Source organism: Hordeum vulgare, chromosome 7H, assembly GCF_904849725.1.
Source record: "Hordeum vulgare subsp. vulgare chromosome 7H, MorexV3_pseudomolecules_assembly, whole genome shotgun sequence".
Taxonomy (NCBI): domain Eukaryota; kingdom Viridiplantae; phylum Streptophyta; class Magnoliopsida; order Poales; family Poaceae; genus Hordeum; species Hordeum vulgare.
In genome coordinates, this window is record NC_058524.1 from 61,268,969 (window position 1) to 61,287,022 (window position 18,054).

The window sequence follows — 18,054 nt, forward strand, 5'->3', positions numbered from 1 at the left end:
AGAGTTCTGTTCACGAGAGCATATCTGGCTTGATGTTTCCGCGGTTGCGAATCCCCAGTCTAATGGACAGGCAGAGAGGGCGAATCAGAAAATATTGCGGGGGATTAAGCCTCGGCTCATGGTGCCTTTGGAACGTACACCAGGATGTTGGGTTGAGGAGTTGCCGTCGGTACTGTAGAGTATCAAAACGACTCCAAACCGCTCCACGGGTTTTACCCCTTTCTTTCTGGTCTACGGGGCAGAAGTAGTGTTACCCAGTGACATCAAACATGATTCCCTACGAGTCGCCGCCTACGTGGAGCAGGACAACGAGTTGGCGCGACAAGACTCGCTGGACACCTTGGAGGAGAACGTGACTTGGCAACATCACAGCCGGCGATTTACCAACAGGACTTGCGCCGTTACCATAGTCGCCGGGTCAAGAGCCGAGCTTTCCAAGAAGGCGACTTAGTGCTCCGTTTGATTCAAGATCATACTGGTATGCACAAGCTATCACCTCCATGGGAGGGACCGTTTGTCGTCAGCAAGAATCTTCGGAACCGTTCATATTATTTGGTGGATCTTCGCCCGGATCGGCCAACTACAGAGGTTGAGACAACTCGCCCATGGAACATAGCCCATCTGCGGCCTTACTACACTTAGAGCCATGAGCTCCCTCTTTTTCTTTATCATTTCTCAGCAAATTGTAATCCATGAATTATGAAAGCAATAAAGCCGGCACCCATGAATTTCGGGGTCCTTTGCCATTCCAGCTTTTAAAAGCATGAGTCTTTATTGTTCTATAAGTCACCCAAACATGGACGCTATCAAAGTCAAAGAGCGTAAGTCGACATGCTGCACTTGCTTCAAAACTGGGCTTTGATAAACGCCAAAGAGGACCAAAGTTGCCACGACGCACGGTCCAAACATAGGCGCCTTATATGGTTTTGAGAATTAAGTCGGCTTACTTGGGGGCTACTAGTCCCCAAGTCGTTTTGCAGTAAGAGCGTATACGCTTCTGTAATCCTATGCCTGTCTTCTTCCTAAACCATAGGTCACTTGGGGGCTTCCACTCATTGAGTCCAGCCTGAATGCCCTCTTGGCTAGCGAAAAATTACCGCATTACAAATGGTTACACTGGACTGTGTGTTGAACAAGTCACCACATGGACCTATCTACTCAAGGCGAGTCAATCCGTTATTTGGACCCTGAACTCGCCTTGGTTAAAACATAAAAGGTACCGGCCAGAGTCACACATGGAAAATAGAGAAACCATTGGTTCATTGAACCTGCTTCACAGAAGCTTGACTCGCGCCTGATCAGCCGGTCTAAAACAACAAGGCTTTTTTGGCAAAAGCTTCCTAAGGGTAACACTAGAGTTTTGCAAACTCGTCTTACCCTATCGAAACTCACTGAGTCGATAATTTTTTTACTTTGAGCCGGCTTTGATTATAACTCGCCCCGGCTCATATTTCTCGCCGTAACCCGGGGGCTAATTTATTTCTTGCCATAGCCCCGGGGCTACTCTATTTTTTGCCATGATCCAGGGGGCTGGTTTATTCCTGGCCATGCACTTGCTGAATCGGCTGCTGTTTTCCTAACATACCAGGAATATATTTTAGACATTCCTTGGTTTATCAAAAAAGTTGCAGGCGAGCCATGCATAAGATTCAAGGACTACAAGTGGTTCCATCCAAAAACAATACGGCATGTTTTTTGTTCCACACACACTAGCAAGACTATTACATGGCTCACATGGCCAGAATGGGTGTCATCCCCCAGTAAAGGAAGGATCGATGGGTGAATCAGGCCTCCGCCGAGTCGCCTTGTCTTGAGCTCTCCCCGCCTTCGATTCGTAAGTGCCCAGATTCTAGTTACACTTGGACAAGGCAATGAACTTGTCTTCATCGTCAAGGAAGAGAGATAGGTCCAAGTGAAGATCAAAAGGATTCTTCGGACGACTAGGAACCAGGCTAGCAGTTTCATATGCAGGAGGCGTCACCTTCTTTTTGTTCTCGTCATAGGCGGTTTGGTATTTGTTCAGATCCAAACTGGCTGCCAGTTGAGTCGCCGCATAGCGAGATTCTACGATGGTTCGGTGATAGTCCACCTCGACGAATTCCGATCCGTCATCTTTCAGCTCGGGGTAGCCGGCGGCTATTTCTTCGGTTTTGATCTTAGGGGCGTAATCTAAGCACCGACTCAGGGTGTTCAACACTCCCTTTCGGGAGGCTGATCTTTTTAACTCCTCTATCTGAGGAGGCAGCGTAGACAAGAAGCCAAGCATCTGCTTGATGGTCATTACTGGTCCCTTGTTGCCCATCACTGCCTTGATCGATAGCACGCCCCCGGTGTATAGCTGCTCAACAAAGGTATATATGGCTTTTAATTTAAGCAGGCAGTCCTCCGAAAGATTGGCGGCTCGCGCACCTGCAAAGGGTACATCAATATTTGATAGTTTTTTATACCAGATTAGTTAGTCAAACAAGTTAAAGGATAAAGCTTACCAAACATGGTGACTGTCATATTGGACACATGCTTTTTTAAGCTCGTTAGCTCTTGCTGGGCGGCTTCCAATTTCTCCTCCGCCTGCTCAGCACGCTTCAGGATGGCGGCTTGATCGGCCTTGGCTTTCTTCTCAAAAAAATTCTGGTCAGCCTTCATCTTCTCTAGATCAACGTGCAGTAAGCGGAATTTCGTCTCCAACTCGGAGTGGGCATCCTATTGTTCAGCCATATTTTTCTTTAAGTCGGCTACCGCCGACTCAGTCTGTGCCATAGATTCCTGCACATCAAATTTGGGGAGACAAGTCTCAGAATTATTGCAAGCAATACTCCTGATACTTGGGGGCTAATGTATGATTTTTATCAAAATTATTACCGTATGCAAGACCCGGCCCTTGGGGGCTACAGGTTGAAGTTTTTTCTAAATACAAGACCCGCCTCATCTTTCAAAAGATGACCCGGCCCTTGGGGGCTACAGGTTGAAGTTGTTTCTAAATACAAGACCCGACTCATCTTTCAAAAGATGACCCGACCCTTGGGGGCTATACGTTGAAGTGTTTTCTAAATGCAAGACCCGACTCATCTTTTAAAAGACGACCCGACCCTTGGGGGCTAGAGGTTGAAGTTTTTCATAAATACAAGACCCGACTCATCTTTCTAAAGATGACCCGGCCCTTGGGGGCTACAGTTTGGAGATTTTTTCAACTACAAAGACCCGGCTCATCTTTCAAAAGATGAGCCGGCCCTTGGAAGGCTAATGGGTGTAGGAAAATACATCAACATACCTCATGTTTGGTCCTCATAAGGCGGAGCAAGCTCTTGTTCAGTTCAAAATCCCTCTCCAGATGACTTGTGAAGCCGGAGCAAAGCTGGTCGAATTCCAGTTTCTCATATTGGGGGAGCTTGAGAGGCTCTGTGTCTTCATCAGGGGAAAGGCGAGCTACCTTGGAGGTATGTTTTGATAGCACGGCAGTTGGAGGAGTGGAGTAGCCAACGCCAGTGACCACGATGTCTGGGTCGTCAGTCGCCTTGAGAGGGGTTGGCGGGTTACTCTGGCCAGCGGTCTCCTTCAAAGTGACGGGCGAGTCATCCCGGGTTTCGGGAATATCGCCCATAGTAATATCACAAGCCGCCGTTTGCTCCTCAACGGTCTCAAGAACAGAGGTGCTTGTGCCTAAGGCATCAGATGTTCGAAGAACAGAAGGGGAGTCGCCGGTTTTTCTTCTCTTCGCTTGTGCCCTGCGACAAAAGCACCAAGATTAAAAGCACATATCATTGCTTAGGAAAGGTTGGGTTAACAAACAAGACTTACCTTTGCACACGGATCATCGACAGGAGAGCAGTATTGCCGAGTCGCCAGATGTAGGAGGAGAAGTATGATAGAACAAAGGCTTGAAGTTTACAAAGTGGCGAGTCATATTTCACACGACAAAGGGTATAATAAAAAAAGAATGTACCTCGCTGGTGCGTTTCCGACCGGTTGTCTTTTCAGGCAGTCCGGTGATCAAGTCGCCAATGCGACTACTTGTCTTGCGCGAGGGGGTAAATCTTTCTTTCTTCAAAAGGAAATCAGGGTCCATATAAGCATGTGGGTGAGATATGGGCACTTTTCTGTAGATCTGCGTGTCTGGTCTAGGGGAAGGAGAAGGTGAGTCGGAAGAAATGGAAATTACCTCGACTGCATCATTCTTGCTCTCATCATCGTCGCACTACACATAAGGATGTATGGTGTAAACTTAAGTCGGAACACATAGATGAGGAGCAAGGGGAAAACCTTACCTTTGAGTGTGCCTCGTGTGCATGTGAGTCGCCAACAAAAGATGAATCTTTTGTGGTGGCTTTCTTTTTGCTCACCGTCTTTTTATTTTTTGCCGGCACCTTGGTGGACTTCGGGGCGGCCGTTTTGGGGCCCCTTCGCCAAAACACATCGGTTTTCTAATGGATGAAGGCAAACCTTAAGCCACGAACATTGTTAAGCGTAAATATGACAAAGGGCGGCTTGGATTCTTACTGGTGGGACCGGGTTGGTGCGGCAGAAGGCTTTAAGGCCAATCTTGGCGCATTCCTCCAAAGACTCACCGGTTAGCTTCTTGATGACTCCGATAATTTCACTCTGTGAGAGTCGGTGGCGAGTGACGCACTGTGGATGGTCAACTGAGCCGTCGTAATCGTACATCAGGCCGTCATGGCGACTCAGGGGAAGGATGTTCCATTCTATCCAGCAGCGGAATAGGCCGATCCTGATGAACCCGTTGTTGTTCAGAGATTTCAACTCAGAGAAGATTGGGATAAACTCCGACTCTTCTGCTTATGTGAGCTTATCGGGAAATTTGAAGTCCATGGGCACGCGGTCTGCTCTAAAGCCCGGGAGAGGGTTTTCGCCTGGTGGAGAAGTGTCTTGGCAGTAGAACCATGACTTGGTCCAGCCTTTGGGATGGCTGGGGAAAAGAACTGTCGGGAATCCACTTTCGTGGCGCCTTTGGATGTTGACTCCTCCAAGCTCATGGTTGGGATCGTTGGGAAACTCAGTCTGGCGGTTTAGATGGAAAAAGTTCTAGAATAAGGGGATCATGGGTTCTCTCTGCAAAAATACTTCGCAAAAGACCTGGAACTGGCATAAGTTGCTGATGGAATTGGGTCCCAGATCTTGAGGGTGGACGTTGAGGAAATGCAGAACGTCCCGAAAAAACTTTGACCCGGGCGGTTTGAAACCACGCTCATGGTAATCGGTAAAGATTACCACTTCTCCTGGAGCGGGGTTAGGAGTCAACTCGCCCGGGGCGGTTCTCCAACCAATGGTTTCCTTGCTGTCAAGGAGACCCGCCATAACGAACTTCTCAAGCATGGCATCATCGACTTTGGTTGCTAACCAGTCACATTTTGTAATGGCCACGACTACAAAAGAAAGGGGAACGGGGCAACTCAGTAAAAGACTAGGAGATGTTCTAACCCGCCGGTATGGGCCTACGGTGTTCGTAAAAGATTTGGTAACCCGCCAAAAGGTTGATGTACATCATAGCCCGTTATTTGGGCGATCTATGGGTATATCTTTAAAAAGTATTCTAACTCGCCCTTCAGACTGGAAGAGAAATCATCATGGCTATAGTAATAAAGCTAAGTCGCTACGAAGACTGAAGCTAAAGGGCGACTCTCAGAGGTGTTTTCTTCCTTAGAGATATTCTCAGCAGATGGAAAAACATGTTTCTAAAGATGGGTAGTAAATTGTGGATCTACGAACAGGTCAAAATAAAAGGATATTGCCCAGAATAATGAACTATGCACATAACGCAGCTACGGTGTTGGGTTTGCATCATGTAGGTTCAAGTTGGCAAAAGGGCATGATTAAATGGTCGAAGCCCGCTATTACCTAAGGTCAATCACTAGAGCATAAGGCAGATCAAAAAGAGATAAGGATGTTCATCACATTGTCGAAGCTAGTTTGCAAGAAGCTACGGTCATGGCGTTCTTGGCCTAACCCTAAATGATGGGGAGGTGTGTACCTGAGAACAGGGGTTCGGTGTCAGAGACGGATGCTCGGTGCTTCGCGATCCTTGACGCGCGGAAGGTCGCTGTCGATGGAGAAACTCCGGGAGCCGGAGACGACGTCGGGGCGCTGGTGCTCGGAGACGAGGTGCGCGAGGAAGACGAGGAAGAGACGGAGGTTGGTGACGGGCTTTCTCCCCCCACCCCCATTTCCCTTGTTATTTATACGGCAGGAACGGAAATCGAGGCTGTCGAGGCGGAAATCGAGGCGACAAGTCAGAGATCGCGATGATGGCGCCTAGATTTTCGGGATAAGCAATTATGAACAAAGGACCCGTTGACGGTTACAGTGTTAAGAGCCCTAGAACTAAGGGGACAAGGTAACGCCATTCAGTATTACATGGCGACTCAGATCAAGTATGATGGATGGCGACTTAACATTCGCCGAAGATCAGAAATGAGGAGAGTCGCCCGACCTGATAGGAGTTTATTGACATGAATGAATTCAGGACAATCTGGGGCCTAATGTTGGGGATATTACCTATGGGTAACCTGCCCTTAATGGGCCGGGTCACCAAAGGGGCGACTCACCATTGGCTGCGTGTCCCATGGCCCAGGAGCTGAAGGGCGGTTCAAAAGATCATGCGGATGATGGAATATCAAGGAAGCTCCAGATCGTGGAGGACACGGCGACTTAGAGATAAGGAAAGCTACGAAGAGTAGAATGGCAGGACTTTGTAAACCCTAGGGCCTCGACATGTATATAAAGGCGAGTCCCAGGGAGAGGTCAGGCGAGTTAGGGAGAATCGAGAGCTAGGTCAGGCGAGTTATGCCCTCCTTGTAATCGTAACCACCATTAATCCACACAAAGCAGGATGTAGGCTTTTACCTCCTCACGAGGGGCCGAACCTGGGTAAATCCGAGTCTCGCTTTCACTCACCCCCTTCGATTCCCCACCAAGGTGCGATGGCTCCATCTCTAAGTCCTTTCACGAGGACATCTGCCGTGACAAAACCACGACAGAAACCGTGAGAACAAGTCTCAGATTACGGGCCCAGTCCACAATGTTACTCCCATCATCTTTCAACTTAGTTTTCTCTAGGAACGCACTAAAATTCAGGGGTGCTACTGCGCGAGCCATTGATCTACAACGCAAATTTGCAAAGATTACTTAGACTATTGTTCAAGATAATGACTTTAGTTAATCATATTACTAATAAACTCCCACTCAAATTGACATCCCTCTAGTCATTCGAGTGACACATGATCCAAATTCACTAACTCAAGTCCGATCATCACGTGAGTTGAGTTAGCTTCAATGGTGAACATCTCTATGTTGATCATATCTATTATATGACTCATGTTCGACCTTTAGGTCTCTTGTGTTCCGAGGCCATGTCTGTACATGCTAGGCACATCAAGTTTAACCGAAGTGTTCCACATGTGCAAAACTGTCTTGCACACGTTGTATGTGAACATAGAGTCTATCACACCCGATTATCAAGTGGTGTCTCGAAACGATGAACTACCGCAACGTTGCACACTTGGGGAGAAAAATTTATCTTGTAATTTAAGTGAGGGATCACCTTATAATGCTACCATCGCCCTAAGCAAAATAAGGTGCATAGAAGGATTAACATCACATGCAAATCATAAGTGACAGGATATGGCCATGAACTTGTGTTTCTTGGTGTCCATCACCAAAGCACCGGCATGATCTCCACCATCATCGACACCACACCATGACCTCCATCAGTGTGTTGCCATCGAGGTTGTCGTGCCAACTATGTTGTTACTACTAAAGCTATTGAACTAGCGATAAAGCAAAGCATCTTCAGGCACAAAATAAGTAAAGAAAACCCTATGGCTGCTGCCGGTTGCCGTAGCATCGACGTGCAAGTAGATATTTGACTATTACAACATGATCATCTCGTACATCAAATATAACATATCATGTCTTTTTTTATATCATATCACAACATACCCTGCAAAAACAAGTTATACGCCCTCTAATTTGTTGTTGTTTGTTTTACGTGGGTGCTATGGGTATCAAGTATGATCACATCTTAGTTACGCAAAACCACAACGGTGATATACAAGTTGCTATTTAACCTCCAAGGATCGCCTTTGTCAAATCAGATTCAACTAGAATTGGAGAAACAAACACACGCCAGTCATCTTTATGCAACAAGTTGCATGTTAGTCGATGAAACCGGTCTCTCATAAGCGTACGAGTAATGTTGGTTCGGGCCGCTTCAGCCAACAATACCGCCGAATCAAGAAAAAGACTAAGGAGGGCAGCAATCTGAACATCAACGCCCACAAACTCCTTTGTGTTCTAGTCGACATGTCATCTACGCATAGACCTAGCTCATGATGCCACTATTGGGGACCATTGCATGGGAAACAAAAATTTTCCTACGCACACATAAGATCTATCCATGGTGATGACCATCTACGAGAGGAGATATCGGATCCACATACCCTTGTAGATCGCTAAGCGGGAAGCGCTAAGAAACGCGGTTGATGTAGTCGAACGTCTTCGCGATCCAATCACGATCCGTCCCACGAACTCCGTACTGGTCTAGCGCCGAACGGACGGCACCTCCGTGTTCATCATACATATAGCTCGATGACGATCTCCGCCTTCTTGTCATCAAGAGAGACGAAGAAGTAGCTGAATTCTCTGGCAGCACGACGGCGTGATGGCCATGGTAGTGGTGCTACTCTAGCAGGGCTTCGTTGTGCACTACTGGAATAGCCTACTGGGTGTCACGGAGTAGAGGAGGGAGAGAGGGTTGCGCCGTTGATAACCCACAAGTGTACGGGATCGCAACAGTCTTCGCGGGTAAGATAACCCAATTTATTGATTCGACACAAGGGGAGCCAAAGAATATTTATAAGCTTTAATAATTGAGTTGTCAATTCAACCGCACCTGAAAGATACTTGCTTGGCAACGAAATATTAGTAGCAACGATGACATGGAAGTGATGGTGGCAACGGAAATAATGGTGGCAAAGTAACGAAAGTAAACAGCAAAAGCAAAGCAAATTGTAACCAACAGGATTAAAACACCGTATGCTAGGGAGATGGATGGTTGGTCATGGATGAGAGATATCATGTATTTAATTGGGGCAAGGCACACAGAAAAGTAATGATCATCTAGGAAAATATCAAACATTAGGCATGTATCCCAAGGTAGTCGTGTGTGCTTGCAATAAGAACTTGCACAACATCATTTGTCGTACCATCCGGCTACCAACAGGGCCAAAAGGAACTTATGGAGATTAAGGTGCGCCTGTCAAAGAGCACAGGAACAAAGCATTAACAATCAATCGATACATGAAATTCTCAAACGATAGTCTATCCCCTTTGGTGTCCCAAGCTGTCACCATTGGGATCACTGGTTTTGGACTATAATAGGTGCATACTACTCATAGATAGGATCAAGAACACAAATATATTCATGAAAACATAAGGTATTAAGATCTGAAATGATGGCACTCGGGCCCTAAGTGACAAGCATTAAGAGCAAAAAGTAATAACAAAGATGATAAACACCATAGTAGATGATAGGCAACATGCCCCCAACAATCTGACGTACTATCACATGATCTAACTCATCAAATCCCTACTATCCCCTTCGCCTACATCAGGGAATTACTCACACATGAAAGGGGAAGTCATGGAAGGGTGATGGAGTGGTGATGGTGATGTCGATGGCGACGATTTCCCCTCTGCGGAGGCCAAGGCAGCCTCCACATTAGCTCCCACGGAGAAGAACCGAGGGTGGCGGCGGCTCGGCATCGAGAATTGGCGAAACGACTTATTTTCTGGAATTTCTCCGTCTCAGGTAAAAATAGGAGCCAAGGTAGGGCACCAGAGGAGGTGGGCCCCACCCAGGCGGCCTCCCTACGTGGCTAGGGGGAGGCCGTGCCACCAGGTCGCTTGGAGGCTTGGTGGCCCCCCTGTGGCGCATCTTCTGGTCAAAGGTTCCTCCTGGTGCGTGGATTTTCTCTATTTTTTTGGAATTTTCCGGGACACCTAAAAATCTATTTTCCTGCACACAAGAAAACCATACAGGCAGCTCTACTGAAAACAACGCCAGTCCAGGTTAGTTTCATTCAAATCATGCAAGAATGAGGCCAAAACAATAGCAAAAGTGTTTGGAAAAGTCAATACGTTTGAGACGTATCAACTCCCCCAAGTTTAGCATATTGCTTGTCCTCAAGCAATTGAGTTCAACGAACTGGACGCGACAAAGAAAACTTTGACAAACTCTTTTGCTTCATTAGATGTATATAAGCATGTACTACGAACAAGTCCAACAAGTATTGAAGCAATGCTACAAAGACAATGCACGAAGCAATCCTTCGATCATGTGAAGAGTTGCAAACAACTAAGAATGAATAATATGCAACTGAAAATCATGACGAGATCACAATGCACATGACTTGGACATACTAGAGTGGTCTCTCGCTAACCACCATGAGCGAAGCAAAACATAAATGCAGATGCTCCTTCGGAGTCTTAAAGGAGACTCGAAATAAATATTTCAGAATGAGTAATATCACAATCATGTAGAAGAGAATGTGGTACTTTGGGACAATGCACATTACACTCGGAATGACAATTATGCTCTCAATAGTTGGTGCTTTTTTTTATAAGAAGAGGATGAATCAACAGTAAAGTAAAATAGATAGGCCCTTCACAGAGGGAAGCATTGATTTGCAAAGGTGCCAGAGCTTGATCTTTTAAAACATGGATGAATCAAAATTTTGGGTGGTATGCTTTCATTGTCAATGTATCAACTAAGAGGTCTCAATATCTTCCATGCTAAATACATTATAGGTGGTTCCCAAGCAGAATAGTAAAGTTTTTACCCTCCCCCCTCCACCAATCGATCACACTCCACGGCGGGCCGAATCCACGGGTACCGTCCATACAAATAACAATCCTGGGGGAGTTTGGTTTCATTAAATTTGATTTGACTTTTGAGCATGGAACTGGGCATCCCGATTACCACCACTTTCTCGTGAATGATAGTGAATCAACACATATCTTGAGAATAAACCACCTAGCATGGAAGATATTGATAGCCCCTAGTCACTACATGAGCGATTCGGGCATACAAAACAAAATGTTTATTTCAAGATTTAGAGTATGCCACATGCAAATTTACTTAGGACGGCACATAAATACCGCATATAGGTAGGTATGCTGGACTCATATGGCGCAACTGATTTCAAGGATTTTGGATGCACAAGCAGTCGGTCCGCTTAGTGCAGGCGAAGGCTAGCAAAAGATGGGGAAGCGACTAACTAGAGAGCAATAACGGTCATAATCATGCAGAGCGACAAAGCAACATTGAATCGGGCATGAAAGTGATGTAACTATTCTGAAATAAAAAGATCATCAAGGCTTGATAGACTTATAGTCATAAACATGTGTAAGCATGTGCCAAGTCAATCCTAAAACTCTCCGAAGGGAAATACCACTTCAATATGCCAAACCGTGAACAATGCAATGCATGCAAATCATTTCAATAACACATTATGCACTCAAACTATTTGAGACTAGTCACAAAGAAAGCATGAACTACTGGGAAAGCATTGTAAACATAGAACTATGTCGCTATAAGCTGGTCTCTAGATCATAAGTACATGTATATGTACAAAAATAGAAACAAATAGAGTTCATACCGGCTTTCCTTGTTGCATCCCTTCCATCGATCTTCATCATTATTGCATTGTCACTTGCACGATCGAACATAGAAAGATATAATCAAGTGCAGTTGCAACCATGGGTGTGAGCTGAACTCTGCAAACAAAGCAAACTAAAGAGAGAAAGGAAATCATTTTGGGTTTTCCAAAGGTTACACAAAAGCACAAGAAAAGAGAAATATTTTTGTTGTTTTTGCAAAGAAAGAACAAAGAAGAACAGACAAAAACTCTGAAAAGATTAAAAAGGAAACCACGAATGATACAATGAAAGGGCAGAAGGGTACGTACTCCCCCAAGCTTAGGATTTTGGCCTAAGTTGAGCTTGGCTACTTCGGGCCCCAGGAGCTCCCTCCGGCTCCGGGGTGGTACTGGTAGCTCTAAGAATCGTACGGGGCCTCAGGCGTGTAGACTGATGTCCTGCTGTCCTCCCAAGAAGAAGGCTCCTCTTCCTCGAGAACAACCCCCTCCATGTGGTTGTGGAACTGCTGCCGGATCACGAACTCGTCCAGCTCAATCGTGGTGAAGGACCACCCATTCCTGCTGGTATAATCAAACAAAAGTGGTGCAGATAGACGGATGTCGCAAGTAATAAACTTGCCAAACCTCATAATATAAACAAGGTTACCAAACTCAGAAGTCCTAGTAAAAAACGCATGCCTCTTCATAGCGGTAAGATCAAAGCTTATGAATGGAAAAGGTGAATCATCCATGCGTACAGTGTGCTCGAGATGCTCGAGGATAAGCGTGGCATAAATGCCACAAAAGTGAGGCCCTTTTCCGTTGTTAGCGACGAGGCGACGAGCAATCAGAGCACCAATATTATACGTGTTATCTCCTGAGATGGTGGCTGCCAAGATAACAAGATCCGAAGCAGAAATGTTGCTCGTGTTGTCACGAGCTAACACCCCTCGAGCAATTTAGTATGCGAAATACCTGATGTGGGAAAACAAGATGCTGGAATTCTTCCCCCGGTGAATGTCTTGCGGATCCCTGCTGCAAAGGGAGGCGAATAGGGATTTCAGCTCGTAGGGCTGAACTTTCATTCTGGTCGTCTTCTCGACATTCCGCACACCTATAACATCACAGAATTCTGCCAAAGACATGGTAAAGACATCCTCATATAATTTGAATTCAATCATGGAAGTTTTATCATTATATCTAAACCAATTGACAAAATAATAAATGAGTTTTGGATATTGTGGCACATGTTGTGTTACGAGACGTGTCAAACCCGCAGCTGCACAGAGGTTATCAAATTCATCCTTAATACCTGCCGCCGCAAGGAAATCTGAACACGGGTATGTCATGGCACGTGTCGTGTCCGTCTCGTGGAGCAACTCATGGTGGCACGATATCATCATTGTAATGTGTCCTTACAGTAGAGGGTGAAGCTGCAACTCTAGTTAGTCTATCGGTAGGCTTGGGTCTCTTCTTCCCAAGCCATCCTTTTGCTTTTCCAAACAAACTCATTTCTGAAATTTTTGGTACATCAAAAAATGAAGGTTTAAGGCAAAATGAGTTGGAGCAAACTATTCTACTCACTTCCCTGATGCATAAAGTTGCGTCAAAACTTCATAAATAAATTTCTAAACTTGCATGCAAGCTCATATGTACAGCACCAAGAACTCCTAAATACTCACTAATAAGACTAAAATTCTAATTGGAGGGGTGGATGAGTCACATACCAAGGAGCAAATACTCAAATTGTCAATGCAAATGATGGGTTGTAGAGAGAGGTCGAAAATTTCCACCAAGAACAGCAAGAACTCGAGCTCGAGGAGAAAAATCGGGATATTTTGAGTGAGAGAGAGAGAGAGAAGGGAGGAAGAAGTACCTGGAAAGGGGACCAGGTGAGCCCAGGCGCCGTGTGCGCGCGGCCAGGGGCCAGGCCGCGCCACCTGGCCGCCTGGACTAGGGGTGGCCCCCCTGGTTGGCCCCAGGTGCCCTTGTGTCTCATTTTTTATGGAATTTTTTATTATTATTTTTCTGGAATTTTTTTGACAACTTCACTTTTGAAAAAAATTCGAAGTACCGAAAGCTGCAAAACTTCCAGAAAGTTCGAAGCAATGGTTAAACATATGAAGCTTCAAAAACATAAAACTTTGGTACATCAAGGAGGATGAAAGAAAAAGGAAATGAAAACATGACAAACTTCTCTTTTGACTCATATAAAACATGTTTATTAGCAAGGTTGATCAAGTCTTACTACCAAACAGGTGTTATATCGAGCAAAAAGTTTCACTTCTTATAAATCAATCATGGTACCTTTATTTCGATGGATATTGTCCCCACCATAATGGTTTTGTATTTGTAGTGCGCATGTAGAGGAAAATCCCACTATCCAACCTTCACGATCTCAATATTCTCAATAGAATTAAGGCCATGCCTTTTATCAATCTTCTTTAGAAAATATACCGTGCGCTCCTTCTCATTAACATTGAGAATAACTTTTCCTTTATTGCGATCAATAATAGCACCTGCGGTGTTAAGAAAAGGTCTACCAAGAATAATAGACATACTCCCATCCTCGGGCATGTCAAGCACAACAAAGTTAGTAAGGATCAACCAATTAGCAACTTCAACAGGAACATCCTCACAAATACCAAGAGGAACAATTGTTGACTTATCAGCCATTTGAAGAGAGATATATCTAGGGATTAGTTTATCTAGACAAAGCCTTTTGTAAAGAGAGAAAGGCATAACACTATCTCCTCCACCAAGATCACATAAAGCAGTTCTGACATAATTATTTTTTATGGAGCATGGAATGGTGGGTATACCTGGATCACCAAGCTTGTCAGGAATCTTACCACTAAAAGAGTAATTAGCAAGCATAGTAGATATTGCCTCATTAGGAACTTTTATTTTATTAGTAACAATATTTTTCATATACCTCGAGTATGGAGGCAACTTAATAGCATCAGTCAAAGGAATTTGAAGAAAAACAGGTTTCATCCATTCACAAAATTTATTGTAATGCTCTTCTTCTTTGGTTTTGAAAGACTTACCTGGGAAGGGCATTGATTTCTATACCCATGGTTTTCTTTCCTTCCCATGTCTTCTTGCAACAAAGTCTTCTCTAGTATATATCTTGCGCTTGTCGGGTGTTTCTTCTTCTTGTACTTCAGGAGGATCATTCTTCTGATTATCTTTATCAGCTCCAGCACCATCTTCAATTTCACCATCGGAAATAGATATACTATTCGGATCAACAATAGGTTCTTCATCAATTATGGGATCATTTGAGTTGTCAGCTTACTTGTGTTTCTTCTTCTTCTTCTTCTTCTTCGGGGAGCTCACAACGTCTTCTTCGTGCAATTGAGAATCTTGCTCGATCCTCTTTGGATGCCCCTCCGGATAGAGGGGTGATACGTCTCAAACGTATCTATAATTTTTGATGGTTTCACGTTCTTATCTTGCCTTCTTTATATGTTTAATGTACCTTTTTATATCTTTTTGGGACTAACTTATTAATTCAGTGCCAAGTGCCAGTTCCTATTTTTTCCGTGTTTTTGACTCTTTTCAGATCTGATTTTGGAACGGAGTCCAAATTGAAGAAAAACCCCGAAATGATTTTTTCCCGGACGGAAGAAGTCCACGGGGCTTTTGGGCCAACCCAGGTGGGCTCCAGGGAGCCCACAAGCCCCCACTCCGCCACCAGGGGGAGGCGGCGGTGGGCAGGCTTGTGGCCTCCCTGGCCGCCCCCTGACCTAGGTCTTTGGCCTATAAATTCCCAAATATTCCACAAAAAATCAGGGGAGCCTTGAAAATACTTTTTCGCCGCCGCAAGCTTCCGTTTCCGCGAGATCTCATCTGGAGACTCTTCCCGGCACCCTGCCGGAGGGGACTTTGGAGTTGGAGGGCTTCTTCATCATCATCATCATCGCCCCTCCAATGTCTCGTGAGTAGTTCACTTCAGACCTACGGGTCCGTAGTTAGTAGCTAGATGGCTTCTTCTCTCTCTTGGATCTTCAATACAAAGTTCTCCATGATCTTCATGGAGATCTATCCGATGTAATCTTCTTTGGCGGTGTGTTTGTCGAGATCCGATGAATTGTGGACTTGTGATCAGATTATCTATGATATATATTTGAGTCTTTGCTGATTTCTTATATGCATGATTTGATATCCTTGTAAGTCTCTCCGAGTCTTGGGTTTTGTTTGGCCAACTAGATCTCTGATTCTTGCAATGGGAGAAGTGCTTGGTTTTGGGTTCTGCCATGTGGTAACCTTTCCAAGTGACAGTAGGGGCAGCAAGGCACACATCAAGCAGTTGTCATCAAGGGTAAAAAGATGGGGTTTTTATCATTGGTTTGAGATTATCCCTCTACATCATGTCATCTTGCTTAAGGCGTTACTCTGTTCTTATGGACTTAGTACACTAGATGCATGCTCGATAGCGGTCGACGTGTGGAGTAATAGTAGTAGATGCAGAAAGTATCGGTCTACTTGTTTCGGACGTGATGCCTATAGAAACAATCATTGCAAATATATCGTCACGACTCTGCACAGTTCTATCAATTGCTCGACAGTAATTTGTTCACCCACCGTCTACTTGCTTTCATGAGAGAAGCCACTAGTAAACACTACGGCCCCCGGGTCTATTCACATCCATCGTTTACATCTCCGCTTTTACTTTGCTTTGTTACTTTGTTGCTTTCAGTTCTCACTTGGCAAACAATCTATAAGGGATTGACAACCCCTTCATAGCGTTGGGTGCAAGCTTTTGTGTTTGTGTAGGATCTTGAGATACTCTTCCGCTGGATTGATACCTTGGTTCTCAAACTGAGGGAAATACTTACCGTCGCTGTGCTACATCACCCTTTCCGCTTCGAGGGAACACCAACGCAAGGCTCCAAGGCCACAGGGGAAATCCTTTGCGTACTTGCCTAGGAAGCCCCTTAAGGCGTAGCCGTAGCTCAAGGATTCCTGGTGCCGTCGACACAACTATTTCTGGCGCCATTGCAAGGGATACACAACAAACATCAAGGGATCCTGGGTGTGTGTACCACCTCGGGTCTTTATACCATACGCCTTTGTATCAACTTGTTTGGCATTGTGAGCAAGCAAATCTTTTTGCACATTAGAAATTTGCTCAAGCTGAGTTTGAACCATATGAAAATGCTTAACAAGACCTTTAACATCATTAACAGTTCTACTTAAAAAACCAAGCAAAGTTTTGATAGCAAGGGAATTATCATGCAATTGGCTTTGAATCCTCTCATTAAAGTAACTTTGCTTGATAATGAAATTATCAAGCTCATCTAAACATTGATCAGGGGGCTTACCATGAGGGATGTCACTTGCATTGTATTCTAAAAGAGAGTGTACCTCTAGCATAGGTGGGTGAGTGGTAGGCTCACATAATTTCTCAATAGGAGGTAGATTCTTCACATCTTCAGCTTTAATACCTCTCTCTTTAATAGACTTCTTGGCTTCTTGCATAACTTCGGGGCTCAAGAAAAGCATACCCCTCTTCTTTGGTGGCGGAGGTGGTTCAGGAACGGACCAATCATCATGATTCTTAGCTATCCAGATAGCTTCTAGATTCATCGGTTAGACCAGCATATAATATATCAAGCAATTCATTCTTAGGGATTCCATGTCCCGGTCTAGCCTTGAGTAAAGTGCAATACCTCCCCCAAGCTTGAGGGAGGTGCTCATCCTGCAACTATTTAAAGTTATATATTCTTTGTAAAGTAGCATGTTGCTTATGAGTAGGAAAATATTTAGCAACAAAAGATTGAGAAAAATCTTGAGGACTCTTAATGGAACCACATGGTAGTGCATCATACCATGCTTTAGCATCTCCCTTCAAAGAGAAAGGAAGTAGCTTAGTAACATAATAAGTTCTCTTCTCGTCCTCTGTAGTGAATAATCCACGCAACTCAGTGAGTTTGGTAAGGTGTGCAATAGCATCGTCATTTTCTCTGCCATAAAAGGGGTCAGCTTCAACTGTGGATATAAGTGAAAGATCAACAAAGAAATGAAAATCAGCATCCTCAATGCAAATAGGAGATGACGCAAATTTATGATCAGGAGTAAATTTGTTCTTCATAGAATGCTTTTCAAGCACCTTCTTAACAGCAGCAGGGTCAGAGTCAGCACACTCTGTAAGCTCCCTACATAAATCATCATGAAGTTCAATATACTCATCATCAAGAATTATTTCCTTTAGACCACTCAAGTCTGGGTAACCAAAGGATCCACCAATGGGGTAGCGTGTAACAGGAATTTCATTTCCAGACTGCTTCGCAGCCTTAGCAATCTGAGACTCAATAAAATAACCAAGTAACACAGTCTCATCAATAGTAGTAGAAGCATCATCAAAAGTATCAGACATAGTGACGGACTCGGTAGAAGC